The following is a 14,444-nucleotide window of genomic DNA, read 5'->3' on the forward strand; positions in this document are numbered from 1 at the left end:
TTTATAATGAAATATAAATGTATTTTGTCTTATAAGTTTTGTAATTGAGTTTATTTTATGTCAAAGATAGCCCAATCATATAATAAATTATATTTTTCAATTTATTAATTACCCATTGTCTATTTTGTAAAAGTTTAAAGGTATGTCTACCTAGGTATAAAATTATAATTTCTCCTATATCATAATTCACGAATACAAAATAATAAGAGTTGACTTGAGAATTTATAATTGTGCTAGACGCTAAAAGTGATATAATCTAATTGACTCAATATTTATCTCAACTTGGCCATGACCTAATCATTGGAGAATTGTTTTAGTCTATGCCTAAGTACGAATCATTTAACTCATTTATTTAAATTGGTGAATAAATATATGTGTCACGACCCAAACCCGCCCCTGTAGGTTTAGCACCGTAACCGGCCAGTAATCCATGGATTACCAAAGGCCTCTGAACAGAAAAGCACAAGATAAGGGGCTGCGGAAGCAATTATGCAAAATTAAACAAGGTCCAATGAGCTGTGATAACGTACATGGGATAGAACATTTTAAAACTTATTTATATACATAAGCGTACCAGTCAAAGGACACCAATATTTACAAAAGTGTACATCCCAAGACCTGCCCTTACAAAACACATACAGAGACTAGCATGAATACAGAAAAAAAAAAACAGCCATAGCAACTAGACTTTGATCGGAACCTCCTCGGGAGGCACAACGGTTGGCTGACAAAAATAGGAATGAAGGTCGTCAACTCTGGCCCTGGTCACATGCCGGCTCACCTACATACATAGTATAAACTGTGAGCAGAAAGCCCAATGAATAATAACAGAGTAAAGGATTTACTGAATAATGTCCATCACAGAGTTAGAAATCAAATTCTTATCAGAAACAGATTCATATACCTATTCATAATCATTTCCATATTCAGATTTTGCATATAATCATACGTAGCACATCCATTAGCATTAACAAATCTGATGACCCATAAAGGGACAACCTTGAAGGCATTCTGATGACTCATGTGCACAGAGACGTTTCTGATGACCCATGAAGGGACCTAATGACCCATGAAGGGACGCATATCATATGAAGCTAAGGATGCCACGAATAACTTTCAGAATCTTGGACAATCATTCATTCATTCAAAACATAGCGTAGCATTTCAGAAAACTAATCATTTTATGTCATAATGTTCAGAAAATATTTAACATTGAACATAACTTTATAAAGGTATTACTCACAGATAATTGGTAGCCGTAACTAGATGGTAAGGCGGCCCTTTACTTGTTCTGAGGCGCGTGACCTACATGAACACACATACGAATACACACTTGAAACACACGTTCGAATTGTACATAATTTATGTCATTTGCTCTTAGTGTGTTTCTAACCCTTACCCTCATTATGGAGTCTTAAACATGGCTTAGAAATGCCTAGGGTGGAATGAGGATGCAAAAATGCATTGAAAATCACTTCTCAAAATTTTGCTGAAGATAAGGTCCACGCTCGAGCGTGGCTTTCCCCGTTCGAGCGGACATGCAGACAATGAAGCTCCACTCGAGCATGGACTTCCCCGCTCGAGCGAACTGTAAACTCATGAAAAATTGCTGGATGTATGAAATTCACGCTCAACGGGCGCTCTACCCCCGCTCGAGCGTGTGACACAGACCCCCGCTCGAGCGGACTGTAAAACACACTTCTGGGTATACGCATTTCACGCTTGAGCGTGACTCTCACCGCTCGAGCGGAAGTGCATGTACTCAGGCTTCACGCTCGAGCGTGAAAGTCCCCGCTCGAGCGTGGGTCAAATTTCTGGAAAATCCAGATTGACCTCCAAGCATGAAACTCAACCTTCAACCATCCAAAACTCATTTTTCTGGGCCCAAAATTAAGGAAACACATGAAGACTCATAAAACAACATGTTTAAAGGATCAATTCAAGAAATCATGGCCCAAGAGCAACCCAATTTGTGCAAAATCAACATGAACTCTAAGAATATGCTATGAATCCAACATGCAAGGACCTCCCTTGAAATCAAACCTTCCAAAACATAACCAAACTTAATAATTTGATGGAAAACAAGTTGAATGACCACAATGTGAGTGAAATTAACACATGCATGGAAGAATTCTTGAAATAATTCTCTAAAATGCCATGAAACATGCATGCATGCATGAATTCATTCTTAATTCCCAACCTTTAATTCAATTCATACGTTAATTTGCCTACATAACTGATTTCAAGCATTAATCAACTAAATTACAAGGCTAGAAACTAACATTCTTACCTAAAGTTCTCAATTCCTTATGGTTAGAGATGTTCTTGAGCAAACCACCAAGGTCTCCTAGCAATTTCTCCCAATCCTCAAGCTTGATCCCAATTCCTTCCCTCTCTCACTCTCTCCCACGTTTCTTCCTCTCAAAGCTCAAGAATGATAAAGAATGACTAAAGGAGGTGAGTGGGCTCAATTAGCCTAATAAGTGGTAATGGCTCACAATAAACAAATGTCATTATTTTAATCAAATTTAATCGTTCCGAATCAAATTTTAATTAAGCCTACCATAAAATTCTATAAATTCTAACTAGCACATATATCAAGTCAATTTCTTACTCGGACGCCGATAAGGTTTTCAATTCGCAATTCAAAACTAAAACATGAACAGATGTTTCTATGCCTAACAGATATAAACACAAAAATGATGCAATACTCATGCAAATTAGTTCCAAATCCTTCCTAAATTATTGTTAGGCTTAACTAAGCACGAATTAACGTTAATCTAGGGTCGGGGTTATTACAATATGTTAATTTTTTTTATAATAAAATAAGAAATATGTACATGTTTATGCATAATTATTAAAAAAATTTAAACTTGGATAAAATTTGATAATTATATTTAAAATTATTACATGAATAGTTAAGTATATTTATGTGCAAAAAAACTATTCACGGTGAACCTAAAATATGGACACTGTTCTAACCATACTTTGGATTTGATTTAAAATTTTGATCGGTCAATTAATAGAAATAGTTGGTAATAATCAAATTAAAATTTATGTTTAAATTATATTTTAATTTCTCAGGTTTTAAACAGTATGAACTAGTTTGAGGGGCAGTGCCTGCATTAAATATTAGTAGTAGTTTAGAAATTAGATTAAGATTAATTTTTATGCCAACAATTAAATTCATGGAGAATTATTTTCATTCATATCCAATTCATGATTACTTAATCCACTTTTTTTTTTTTTTAAAAATGGTAAATATATTATGATTATTATTTATAAACAAAATAAGAAAATATATGTATATTTTTGGCATATTTATTTATTTATTTTTTGTAAAAAATTTATATATTTATATTAAAAATTATCACACAAATAATTAAGTATATTTATGTATAAAAAAATTATATAATATTGGGTCAACCTAAAATATGGAGTTTGTTCTAGTCCTACCTTAAGCTCGATTTAAAAATTGATAAGTCCCTCTAGTGGCGGAGTTAGGAAACTAAATCAGAAAAGGCATTTATTGATTACAACTTTAATTTTTTTCCAATAACGAACAACAAGAAGATAGTAATAATTTTTGAATTAATATTAAGTACAAAAACTTAAATAAATTATTACAAAAGTATTTCACATAAAATTTTACAATTAATTTTGAGTAAAATCGAAAAGAAAATATTGCGTATAGCTAGTGTATCACGGATAATGTAAAAAAGTCATATATTTAAATCTTAATATAAATTATATAATGGTATGATAAATTAAATTTTTACAAAATTTGAGTAAAAATTTCATATAATAGTGATATCACGTTGTTATTGACATATAATATCACCAACCAATAGTACAACAACATATGAAGGGTGAACTCTACATGCAAATATAAATAATACTCTAGTAATTTTTACATATATATAGTGAGATTAATTATATTTGCATATCAATAATGATAGATGTGTGTGTCAATTTCCGACCACACTGCCAAACTAGTACTCAACTAGAGAACATTGACAGAATAGATTAAGCCTGAATGACCTGCAACAGAAAGAAGAGATTCCGGCGGTGGTTCGTCCACCCGGGGGCACTCCGACGATCAAGTCAGTAAAATATCTCTCAAAGATAATCAATAGTGCTTAACTCACTAAACAAAGCATAAAAAACATATCTTAGACCCATGAGGGTGCCTCACTTTTATAGCCAACACAATCCTAGTCCCAATAGAAGCCTAGCTCTAATGGACTTAGGATTACTGCTAATCTTGGACTCCCAGTAGGATTAGGATAAACTCTGTAAGAGTCTTATCTTTACCTAAACTGAAGTCTTCTCTCAATTTAAGACTCTTGTCCCTTATCCGCTTATCACGGATTTCAGTATCCTCGTAGATAACCTCGGCCTAGCCGAGAGTATCTCGGCATCATGACCAGGACAGGTGACACCTCGGCTGACACTTCGATGTCACCTCGGCCATGTGTTGTCATTCAAAAATTATGTCCCCACAACTGCCCCCTAGGTTCTATTACCTCGGCATCCTGAGGTGATGGAACCTATATCATTTCTTCCATTTAGCACGTCGGCTAAGCTCGCTTCATCATTTATTGCCGAAGTCAGAACTCGTCGGCTCAATATGACCAAGACTTATAGTCTGCTTTCATCAATGCCTTAGAACCAACGACCAAGTTTGTTCAAGTTTCTTAGCCGAAACCATCCTCCTAGCCGAGGTATTTACTTCATTGAATCAAGAACTCCAAGAGTTTTATCTCGCGTGAAAGCTGTCATGCACAGTAACCCAACCGTTTCAGCCACGCCTCTTCTCCTTACTAGATCATACTTGATACGTGCCTGTAAGTCGTCTTGTGTCTGGGTGTGCCATTTGACAAGCACGTCACCCTAGATGCATTGATGGTATTTTGCTGCCATTTTATGTTTTTGATCAAATTCAACTTTCTCTCCGTCTTTTCACTTCTGCATCTTCATTCTTGTTCAAACTTTCTCTCTCAAATCCTTCATTGCTGCTTTTGCGAAGCTTTCTGCAACTAGTTTCACTCGCTCCCTCCGGTGAGGCTTTCGTTGCACTTCGTTACTACCACCGTCTGACACCGGCGTACTTCACACCGACCTTTTTGTAACCTAAACAATCACTCTTCAATGTTAGGCCGAAGTGCCTTCTTTCATTTTCTAAAGGAATTCTATACTCAAAATAATTTGCATGTCTTCAAAATACACATTAACTGTGCAATCTCCTCGGGGTGTAACACCTCGGTTGTACCCACTAATCGGTTTATCTCAGCGTCGGTTTAACACTTGAAAATATTTTTTACAATATTTTCACAAGTGTTATTTACAACTCGATACTTCACTCTTAGCAAGACTTCTATTTTCAAATTTCTTCCAAGTCTTGGCAACATGGTAATCTCGGCAAGTATGTAGATATTTCTTTCAACATAACCTTGGCTTAACTTGTAAATTTTTCTCAAAATTTCAACAAGTGTTAAACCAATCTTCTTTTAACATAACCTCGGCTAACTTCAACATGTAAACTTAAATTTCAACAAGCGTTAAACGTGACCTCGGTTTAACTTCAACTTGTAAATTTCAATTTCAACAAGTGTTAAACACGTCATCGGTTTAACTTCAACTTGTAAATTTCAATTTCAACAAGTGTTACATACGTCCTCGGTTTAAATTCAACTTGTAAATATCAATTTCAACAAGTGTTAAACACATCCTCGGTTTAACTTCAACTTGTAAATTTCAATTTCAACAAGTGTTAAACACGTCCTCGGTTTAACTTCAACTTGTAAATTTCAATTTCAACAAGTTTTAAACACGTCCTCGGTTTAACTTCAACTTGTAAATTTCAATTTCAACAAGTGTTAAACCAATCTTAGTTTGTGAAATTCCAATTCCCAAGCATCATTCTTCAGCCCTTTGCCCCCTAATGTGAACTTAAGTTCCACTTGGGTTCTCATTAAGCACGTGGCTTTGACCTCGTCACCGATGTAAGATTTGAACAAAGACTGGCCGAGGTTATTAACCTTGGTCTCTTTACTAAGGCACTTAGCTCCAATCTGTGTCTGATTTTGCCGATATGACAAGTCTAGGTTAACCCAACTTAGTTCAACTTTATTATATGCAAGTAAAGTTTCTACTCTGCCATATAATAAGTCTAAGTCATTTGTCATGTTTCAATCAGAAACATCATCATAGGACTGGTCGGTCCTATCGCACAGATTTCAAAAATCAAACTAGCACTTCAGCCGTTATGCCCCATTGCCGGCAACCTTTCTCAGGCTGAGGTCCCTAACTTTGAACTCTCTTAGGCTGACCTTCTTGTTGTAAGCCCTAGCAAGTTGTTGCTGGTATGCCCCCAGCCGAATTGCTGTTCTATCGTACGTTGCAGGTGGATTTCAGAGTTTTTTCATGCTTTTTTACATAGGCTTCAGCTTCCTTTTGCATGTAAGGCCAAAAGAATCCCTACGATATTGCTCTATGGGCAAGGGATCTGCCCCCTACATGGCTTCCACATACTCATTTGTGGACCTTATATAAAAATTCTTTAACTTAGGCCAAGCTCTTCTCTTCTCGGACTTAATCATCTAGGTCGAGATCTTGTCTTCTGGGATCTGGGATTCGAGATCTGGAATCTGAGATCTGCTCACTTGGGCTAAGCTCTTGTCTTCTCGTATCCAGTGTTATCTCGGCTTCACTTCGGCAAAACATTTCTCTTCTCTTGTTTGGACGCCTTTGTCCTCGGCGTGTCTTCCTCGGCTCTGGCATACTTTTCTATCTTGGCCATCAGCTCCTCCATGCTTTTCGGCAATGCCTTTGCCAGTGATTTTCGAAGCAGGCACTCATCCTTCAAGCCGTTTTTAAATGACACGACCGCCACTTCTTGGTTACGTCCTGGTATTCGGTTGAATACCTCATAATACCTTTTGGCATAGGCCCTAAGGCTTTCATCCTTGTCGATCTTCAGGGCCATTACGGCGTCCACCCTCAATGGCTGTAGCTTGTTTGTCACGAACCTGGCCACAAACATTTCGGCCAGGCCTTCCCAGGTTTTCACAGTTCTTTTCGGCAACTTGTGAAACCAGTCCGATGCAATTTCTCCGAAGGATGAAGGGAACACCTTGCAGAGCAACGGCTCGTTCCTAGTGTACAACGCCATCAAGTTCAAGTACAAGCCGACGTGAAAGTTGGGGTCCGACTTCCCATTGTATATTTGGAACCTCGGCATACTGAATCTTTCTGGGGCCTCAACTTTGTCTAGCTCTACCAAGAATGGTGTTCTCGGTTTAACCATTGAAGTTACCTCGGCATGATCTTATTTCCTTTTGAGGTAATCTCTCAAGTCCTCCTTGGTCCGCCCAAGGGCTCGGCTATCTCCTGATTTTAGTCTCTTAGGTGCACTACTTTCAGCTTCGTTGTGAGCCCTTTTTGACTTGCTCACATCGAAGCATAACTCCTGCCTTTGAACATGCCGATGTTCCTTGGGGTCTGCCTCCTTGATGTGATGTGTCCTTCGAGACTCTTCCCTTCTTGGCTCTCCCCGCCTGACCTCCCTTGAAGGCCGGTGAGAGTGTCTTTCGCTCCTGGCGTGCTGGGGGGCTATAGGGACTATTTTCTGCCCTCCCTTCTAGACATTGGCCGCCGGAATCGGCGTGTCCTGTAGCGGGAATGGTGGCTGCATGACATTGTTTTGCATCATGAAATTGACGATCGATTGCAGGTTCGCCAATTTGTTTGCCATGGTCTTTACTTCGTCGTCCCTCCGCAGGCATCTTTCTTTCCATATCTGGAGGTCATCCTCATTGTAGTAACCGCTTTGGTCTGTTTTCTTTGGTACGTCGCCCTCATGGCCGACGTCCTTTCCTCCGTGATTCTGGTCTCCATTGCAGTTGTCCTCTTCGACGTCAAGGTCTACAGGTCTCCCACTCCCAGTAGGAGTGTTATCCCCAATTTGCTCTTTCTGTCCGTCGTTGGCCATCTATTCTTCTTTCTTTCCCACAGACGGCGCCAAATTGTGTGTGTCAATTTTCGACCACATTGCCAAACTATTACTCAGCTGGAGAACACTGGCAGAATAGATTAAGCCCGAATGACCTGCAACAGAAAGAAGAGATTCTGGCGGTGGTTCGTCCACCCGGGGGCACTCCGACAATCAAGTCAGCAAAATATCTCTCAAAGATAATCAATAGTGCTTAACTCACTAGACAAAGCATAAAAAGCATACCTTAGACCCATGAGGATGCCTCTCTTTTATAGCCAACACAATCCTAGTCCCAATAGAAGCCTAGCTCTAATGGACTTAGGATTACTGCTAATCTTGGACTCCTAGTAGGATTAGGATAAACTCTCTAAGAGTCTTATCTTTACCCAAACTGAAGTCTTCTCTCAATTTAGGACTCTTGTCCCTTATCCGCTTATCTCAGATTTCGGTATCTTCACAGATAACCTTGGCCTAGCCGAGATTATCTCGGCATCATGACCAGGACACATAACACCTCGGCTGACACTTCGGTGTCACCTCGGCCACGTGTTGTCATTCAAAAATTATGTCCCCACAATAGATATTACTTTTATATTGAGATTTTTTCACAAAAATTTCATACATAAAAATATAATTTGTTGTAGTCACTTCATTTTCAATAAAACAATCACTATTGTTTTCATAATTTAAAAATGCCCCTGACATTTTATTTTAAATATTATTTTTGTTTAAAATTTTATTATATACCACTACAACAAAAACATTTTTGGCGACGTTTTTTAGCAACCAAACTGAAATTCGTCACCAATTTTATATAATCGGCGACAATATAATTGTTGGTCGCCAAAATTACACTATTGGCGACGAGTTAAGATTTTAAGTCGCCAAAAGGTTTGGCGCCAACTTAATTTTTTGGGCGGGAGCGCCAAAAATATTTTTGCGACCAAATTAACATATAGCGACAAAAATTTTGGTCGCCGATTGTAAAGTTTTGGCGACAGAAATAAAATTGTCGCGGAAAAGATGAACGGTACTTATGGCGACCGAAGGATTTTTGTCGCCAATAAATCAGCAAACGAAACCATGTCGTTTTGCATTTTCAAATTATTATTATTATTATTATTATTATTTATTTATTTATTTTAAGACTGGACCGACCCTTTTACTGAATAAACAAATAAGCTCTAACCATTGTTCATCTCATTCTCTCTCAATCCACAGTCTCAAGCGGCGCACAGCAAAACAGAGGTATGTCTCTCTCTCCCTCTCCCTCTCCCTCCTCTTTTTTGTCTTCGTCACTTTTCCTCTCATTCTCTCTCGCCACCGATTGATTTTCACCGACGGCATTCACTTCTCTCTCTCTCTGATATTATATATGAGTATATGATAAATATGATAGATTGTAGTCCTAAAATCTGTCTTTAACGATTTATATATATATGAGTATATGATAAATATATAATAGATTGTAGTCCTAAAATCTATCTTGAACGATTTATATATATATATATATATGTACGAGGAGGAAATATCCTTCGCTCTCCGCACTCCTTGCGTCCAAGCTCCGTTTCTATTCGATTGATCTGCAAACACAACAGCGGTGAGCTACCCGGTGGTGTGTTGCCGAAAAACCCCTTTGACGGTCAAGTTAGCACACTTAGAGAGTGAGAGAGAGAGAGAGAGAGAGAGAGAGAGTGAGTGAGAGGAGAGCTCTATGAATATTAAGTTTCTCTCACCAATTGATGTTCCATCCCCAGCATGGGGGGCACAGTCATGCTTATATACTTTCTGCGTTTACCTCTGCATTCATTCGCCTATTGACACGTGAAGCTGCTCTCCTATCACGCTCTCCCATTTGTCAGCGCAAATTCAGCCAAACACCACCTAATCAAACCGCCAAACAGCATTGGCGGGAATGAGCAGCCCGGCGGCATTATCCCGGCCTTCTACAATCGTGCTACCTAACGAGTCCAACAAAGTCCCTCGCCGAGCTTCATCACAACCGAGCTCAGTAGCATTCCGATACGACCGCGCTCCAGCCAAGCTAGGCCGGTCCACGGAAGACCTTTCTCGTCAAGCTAAATATGCGAACAGTAAAGCCCAGGCTGACAGAAAACCATCCCGGCTGAATGGGCCCTAGACTTCAACCGAGCAAACCAACCCAGGATCAGCCCAGATTAGCTCGGCCCAAACACGGTCGAACCTTTTTCTGCCCGGCCTCTTTGACGGTTGTAGGTCTAATTAAGAATCCCCCTCTCAATTGCCTCTTAATTCTGTCTACTCAAGCGTGACTGGGATTACATGATCCGACCGGGGTCGATTCTCCACCCGGCCTTACTCCGCAAGACCTCAACCGCGTTAAGCCTGATGCTTGGTCCTTTGACTTGCTCGGTTGGCACCTCAACTTACCAACCCATCTTTTCAATACTGATGCGCAGTCATTACGGACACGCGTCACTCGCTTATTGGCCTCGAATTGCCAACCTCGCCGCCTCTTCACATTCGAATTTTGGCGCTTCTTTTACCTTTTTAAAGCCGTTGCTTGCCCCTTATTCATCTCTTCTCCGCTATTCATCCTCTTCTACAAAAACCAACCTGCGATCGAGAGCCCATGCCATACTCATCCCGTTGAGATCAGAGCACCCAAGCTAGCATGCTCCACACCATCGTCGTCGCTGAGGGCCCTCGTCCCACTGCTTGGAGCCTCCATCGGCGCCCTTGCCTGTAAGTTCTCAACCCTCTATTGTTCTTCATTTGTTACTTATGTTTTCCAAGCCAGTGATTGCCATAGTTGAGCTTAGGGCACGTTAGCAGTGGGCTTTAGGATGTAGCCCCCAAAAATCACCTCTGCCCCTTCTCCTTCTACTGTTCGTCATCTTTTGTGATGAACACGTGAGGATCTGGGGCGGATCAGGCTCCAGGTCTTCTTTTGATCCCAAAAAACACCAAAATTGAGCAAGTCGCGAGTTTGCAGGACTCGTGTAGGAACCGAGGTAACAGAATGCTGGACCGGTCGACCGAGCTAATATCTGGTCTGCTTGAACGACCGAGCTTCTGGGGTATACCTCTATGACCGAGATGGTCTGGCACTCCATCTGACCGAGCTAAAGTCGAGCTCGTTTTGCGTGACCGCGCTTCCACTTACACTTACTTTTACTACAAAGTCCTAAGGGACCAAGCACCAACACCAAGGCTTTCAAAAGGTCGAGTTGCCTTTGCACGAAATTTTGCCAACCAATACCGCTGTGTTGAAATAGGTCAGCTTCACATGGGACGTTATCGCTTCCTCGTTGATACGCCGGTCGTACTAGCCGGGTTCCGGGAAGAATATGGCATCCCTGCAGACGTACATCTCAAGCTCGGTGCAGAGGACACCACTCCATGGGGCAGACTAGACCAATGCCCCTTCACCGTGCTTTTCATAATCGAAGGCGGCCTACGTTTCTCGGTTCAACCCTTAATATGTGAGTTCCTAAGGCGCACCGGGCTAGCGCCAACACAATTTTCAACCAACACCTTCAGAATAATAAACAGGGTAGCCGAGCTGAATAACCGGCTCGGCCTAAACCTAGGATTAGCCGAGATTCTACGCCAGTACACCCTCGGGCATACAGGCGACGGACTTAACTATTACCTGAAGATTAGGCCGGGCAAGGAAAAACTCATAATCGGCACCCCAGATAAAGATATGCACGATGATGAATTTTTCTGGGTGTCTGGAAATTATGAAACAGCCGAGGTGCCCGGCTGGTACATCAGCAAGAATTTCAGTTCGACATGTAAGCCGTGCTCACAGCTCGGTCAAACCACTTTCCTTCATGATAATGACTTTTTTTTTTTTGTTTTGTTTTTTTCTGCAGCTATCGGAGCCTTGCAGGTGAACTACTTCAAACCAAATGAGGCTGCCATCAGAATAGCGCTACGGTATCGTAACCTAGATTGCCACGACCTTCTTGGCTATGTATCGAGCTATAGATACACAGTTTCCCGCCGGAGGAGAGTTACAGACTTTCTCCGAGCACCGTCTCCACCACCCAATCCGATACTACCGGACGTGCCCCTAATTCGTCTGATCGAGGAAGAGGAAATGGCCAAATGGAGTCGTATAAAAAATCTGATTACCGCCACGTCCACTGAGGTGCCGAGCATCCCTCACGACGCCCCGACTACCGATCAAACATCTGGAACAGTGATTGCTTTGGCGTCGACTGTCGCGACGCAGACCAGCAAAGAAAATCACAGAGCCGGGAAAAGGCCTCTGTCCGCCGATCCAACAGCTGAGCTAGTTGCAGAGCTTAGCACCGAGCAGCCCGCGGACACATCTGAGCTAACGCCGCCATGGCAGCAGCAGTTGAAGCACCGGGGTAAAGAGATCCCGGCCAACGCCTTAGTCAAAGGCGACAAAGAACATCTCCTAGTCTTCGACTTGACAAAAGGTTTACTCCTGCCGAGTGACGTGTCCGGCACCGACCACGTGCCCGACACCCGGCTCGTGAAGTCCTCGGTCAAGTCTATGACCCGGGTAAGAATTCCGCATGTCTTATTCAAATTTGTTCAAGTGTTTGCACGGTTGATTTTCTTTATTTGAACTCGAACACGTCCTCTTGCAGGCCATCCAAAAACAACATCTTGTGATGGACCGCATTCACAAGCTCCGGCAGAAGGTGACCGATGGGGCCAACCAGGTCAAGCATTTGGAAACCAAGCTGGAGAGGTCTAAAGCATCGCTCGAAATGACCAATGCTGACAACACAAGACTCCTTGGCCAACTCGGCAGGGCCGAGCGGGAGAGAGACGAGCTGAAAGCTCAAATTGCAGCCGAGAAAGAGGCGCAGAAGGCTACTATGGATGAGGCGAACAATCTCAGTTTCCAGAAGGTTGAGGACAACTAAAGCAAGCAAGTCGAGGCCACCAAGGACATTCATTTCAAGTCCGGCTGGAAGGCCGCTTGTGAAAAGCTCGGCCAAGGAGTGGAGACCGAGGTGTTTACTTCACCTCCCCCGGCCTTTTTGCCAACCTACTTGATTCCCTACGCCAACGAAGTCTTCAACGCTTTGTAAGAGGCAGTAGAGATGGAGGCTGCAGACGACAGTAGCCAGCAGGAGCTCGGCGAAAAAGCGAAGGCTACGGTCGTTGTCGTAGAAGCCGTGACAGAAGCAACCGGGGATAAGTTTGCCGACCTCTCTCCGTTAGTGTAGTTTAGACTTTTTCTTTTTGGTTTTTGTTCGAGTTTTTGTAACTGGGCTACAAGCCCCACCTTATGTACCCAGTTCTCCTATTAATGAAAAGTTTACATTTTGCTTGTACTCTTGGAATGTGTTGCTGTTATTAATTCTCAAAAACCGTACTACTTCTGCCCGATGAGAAAAGTATCTCGGTCAAAATCCTGAAGCCGAGATAAACATCTCAGCAGAACTAAGAGTTGAGCAAATCATCAACTCTTTTTAGCTGGGGTAAATCATCTCGGCTAAAACACAAGAGTTGAGCACATCATCAACTTTCTAGCCGCGGTAAATCATCTCGGCTAAAACACAAAAGTTGAGCACATCATCAACTCTTTTAGCCAGAGTAAATCACCTAGGCTAAAACACAAGAGTTTAGCACGTCATCAACTCTTTTAGCTGGAGTAAATCATCTCGGCTAAAACACAAGAGTTTAGCACATCATCAACTCTTCTAGCTGGGGTAGAGCATCTCAGCTAGGGCCTTTGAGTTGGACAAACAACCAACTTTCTAGCCAAGGTAAAATCTTCTTGGCTAAAACACAAGAGTTGAGCACATCATCAACTCTTTTAGCCGGGGTAGAGCATCTCGGCTAAAACACAAGAGTTGAGCACATTATCAACTCTTCTAGCCGGAGTAAATCATCTCGGCTAAAACACAAGAGTTGGGCACATCATCAACTCTTCTAGCCGAGGTAGAGCATCTCGGCTAGGGCCTTTGGGTTGGACAAACCACCAACTTTCTAATCGGGGTAAATCGTCTTGTCTAAAACTTGAGATTATGCCCCCTCATTCACTACATTACTTCGAACACGACAAACTTCTTAAGCATAAATAATTCATTTCCATTATAATAGCAAATGGAGTATTACATTCAAAATAAAGGAAAACAAGTCCTTTTACAAAAAATTACATATAAAAGACAAATGCTAGAAATAGTACAGTTTGAGATTGGCTGTATTCCATGGCTGAGGTATGCTTTTGCCATCCAAGTCCTCTAGATGGTATGCCTCCTTGCCCGCCAGACCGATTATCTTGTAAGGCCCTTCCCAGTTTGCCCCTAGCTTGCCTTCGCCCGGCACCAGCGTGTTGCCCATCACCTTTCTCAAAACCCAGTCCAGGACTTTAAACGGTCTGGGGTGCACTGTTTTGTTGTACTTCCTAGACAATTCTTGTTGGTATGCAGCCATGTGGATTAACGCCTTTTCCCGACGTTCATTTGCTAGG

At 41.5% G+C, this 14,444-nt stretch overlaps 1 long non-coding RNA gene across 1 annotated transcript in view; it reads right to left on the reverse strand.

Annotated features, from left to right (window-relative positions):
* Positions 1-517: 517 nt before the first annotated feature.
* Positions 518-14,444, reverse strand: part of LOC145820464 (uncharacterized) — a 55,660-nt gene continuing 41,733 nt past the window's right edge. Inside the window, exon 2 of the long non-coding RNA XR_014362049.1 lies at positions 518-781. This is a non-coding gene — a long non-coding RNA (uncharacterized LOC145820464). The remainder of the gene's footprint in view (positions 782-14,444) is intronic.

The sequence above is a fragment of the Camellia sinensis genome, chromosome 2, assembly GCF_055761805.1.
Source record: "Camellia sinensis isolate YWXY chromosome 2, ASM5576180v1, whole genome shotgun sequence".
Lineage (NCBI taxonomy): Eukaryota > Viridiplantae > Streptophyta > Magnoliopsida > Ericales > Theaceae > Camellia > Camellia sinensis.